This window comes from Lactuca saligna, unplaced genomic scaffold, assembly GCF_052625555.1.
Source record: "Lactuca saligna cultivar CGN05327 unplaced genomic scaffold, ASM5262555v1 scaffold_26, whole genome shotgun sequence".
Taxonomy (NCBI): domain Eukaryota; kingdom Viridiplantae; phylum Streptophyta; class Magnoliopsida; order Asterales; family Asteraceae; genus Lactuca; species Lactuca saligna.
The window spans coordinates 72,501-75,000 of record NW_027629838.1 but is presented as its reverse complement, the minus strand read 5'-3'; positions in this window follow the sequence as shown (position 1 = coordinate 75,000).

The window sequence follows — 2,500 nt, the reverse complement described above, 5'->3', positions numbered from 1 at the left end:
CAACCGCACGTCTAACAAGGATAGACTAGCGTACCATAGTAGTATCACAAAAAGCAACACATGCCACTTTAACGCCTATCGTTTCCCAATCATCAGCACAAATCAAATGCTGGCTAGCACCAGTAGCACGTCAAACATAGATCAGCAAGCACATCATCATCGAATTGCCACACAAACAGCACCATCCCAAACTTCCAAAGCTAGACCACAACCCTGGATCGGTGTCGCAGAGACCTAACGAGGCATCCCCACACCACGCCAAGGCCCCCACTCGGAGGGGTATTATGCCACCGACTAGGAATCAAGCAACAGTCACCCAAGCTCGCGCTCAAAGGCAGTCTGGCACCTTCATCCCTTGCCATGCTCACCCACTGCTCCCCCCCTATATATACATATTGCACAAGGAGCTTGGTGACAGCAACACCCATTGCTTTCCCTGAGGATGTATATTTCTTAGTATGCGCACGGCGTCGAGGCACAGGTGAAGCCAACGGCGCTAGTTTCTGCGCCCTATGTCGAGGAAAATCAAGGCAACGGGCTAGTGTATGGGCACAACGTCGAGGAGACTCAAGGAGATGGGGCTATTTTTCAGGTCACCGTTCGAGAAATCAAGGCAACGTGTTGGGGGGGATGGCCTCTTTCATGGGTCGTGGGGCTTGGCTTGGCTTGCCTCGTGTGTGCTCGATACAGCCTCACGATTCTTATTTGCCCATCAACCATGCCGGGCACCTATGAGAATGAGACCCCATGGTACCCCCTATATATACATATTGCACAAAGAGCTTGGTGACAGGAACAGACATTGATTTCCCTGATGATGCATAATTTTTGGACACACACGACTTGGGGGCGAGGGGACACGGGAGTGGGGCGCCAATGGGGGGCGTTTTGGCCCCATTTTCGTCAAGAGCGGGCGTCTTGGCCATGCCTCGAGCGTGCCAGCCTCGAGAGCCTTGGGCGCTGGACATCCTTGGGGCGCCAATGGGCAGCAGTCCCATGGTTCCCCTATATATACATATTGCACAAAGAGCTTGGTGACAGGAACAGATATTGATTTGCCCAGGGATGCATAATTGTGCGAAATCGTCCATAACTCGCTCGAATTAATTCGGATTGACACAAAATTTTGTAGGGATGCTTTTTATTATAAATGAAAAGCTTTGAAATGAAAAAAAAAAACAAAATGTCATGTTTGAGGCGTAAATGTTTGTGTCCTATCCTTGGTCACGCCTTGAAGCGTTGGTTCCCTACTTGTTGGAATGTCGCTCAAATCAAGTAGGAATGCCATTGAAACATTGTGTGGGTCATTGTTAACATAGACGAATGGACTTGAAATGAAAATATATCATATTTGGGTTTTTGTCCCTGTCGCCTGGTGATAGGCAGGCAGATAAGGCTTTTAGGTATTCATAGGTGGCTTAGATGAACTCGAAAGAACACGAGTTGATCGGATTGGAACTCATATATTCAATTTACTATGTACTAAGTAGGAACTACACTTTGCTCCCTTCATCGTTTGACTTGCTTAGAAATCTGCTCATGGTTTGTCAAGGCCCCTTGTTCCTTAGACCGATGAGGATGGGATTGGGTTGCTCATGGGCATGTGTGTGGCAAGATGCCTTGTTCCATTGGTCGTTCATGGGTGTTCGTGTACGAAGTAAACTTGTTCCCTTGGTCGTTCATGGGGTTGTGTGTGGGAAGAAGCCTTCTTCACTTGGTCGTTCATGTGTGTTTGTTTGGGAGGTAGCCTTGTTCCCTTGGTCGTTCATGGGAATGTGTGTGGCAATACGCATTGTTCCTTGGTCGTTCATACCCTTGTTCCCTTGGTCGTTCATGGGTCTGTGTGTGGGAAGAGGCGTTGTTCACTTGGGTAGCCTGCTTGCCTTGCCAGCCCCATATGCATTGTTCCCTTGGTCGTTAGTGGATGGGTTTGTGTGTGGCATGGTGCCTTGTTCCCTTGTGTGGCCTGACTGCTTGGCTTGACATGACCTAGCCTTGCCAGCCTCACATCCATTGTTCACTTGGTCGTTCATGGGCATGTGTGTGGCAAGGTGCCTTGTTCCCTTGGTCGTTCATGGGGTTGTGTGTGGGAAGAAGCCTTGTTCCCTTGGTCGTTCATGTGTGTTTGTTTGGGAGGTAGCCTTGTTCCCTTGGTCGTTCATGGGAATGTGTGTGGCAATACGCATTGTTCCTTGGTCGTTCATACCCTTGTTCCCTTGGTCGTTCATGGGTCTGTGTGTGGGAAGAGGCGTTGTTCCCTTGGTCGTTCGTTCATGGGTTTGTGTGTGGCAAGGTGCCTTGTTCCCTTGTGTAGCCTGACTGCTTGGCTTGACATGACCTAGCCTTGCCAGCCTCACATCAATTGTGTAGCCTGACTGCTTGGCTTGCCGTGACCTAGCCTTGCCAGCCTCACATCCATTGTTCCCTTGGTCGTTCATGCAAGGGTCTGTGTGTGGCAAGGTTGCCTTGTTCCCTTGGTCGTTAATGGGCATGTGTGTGG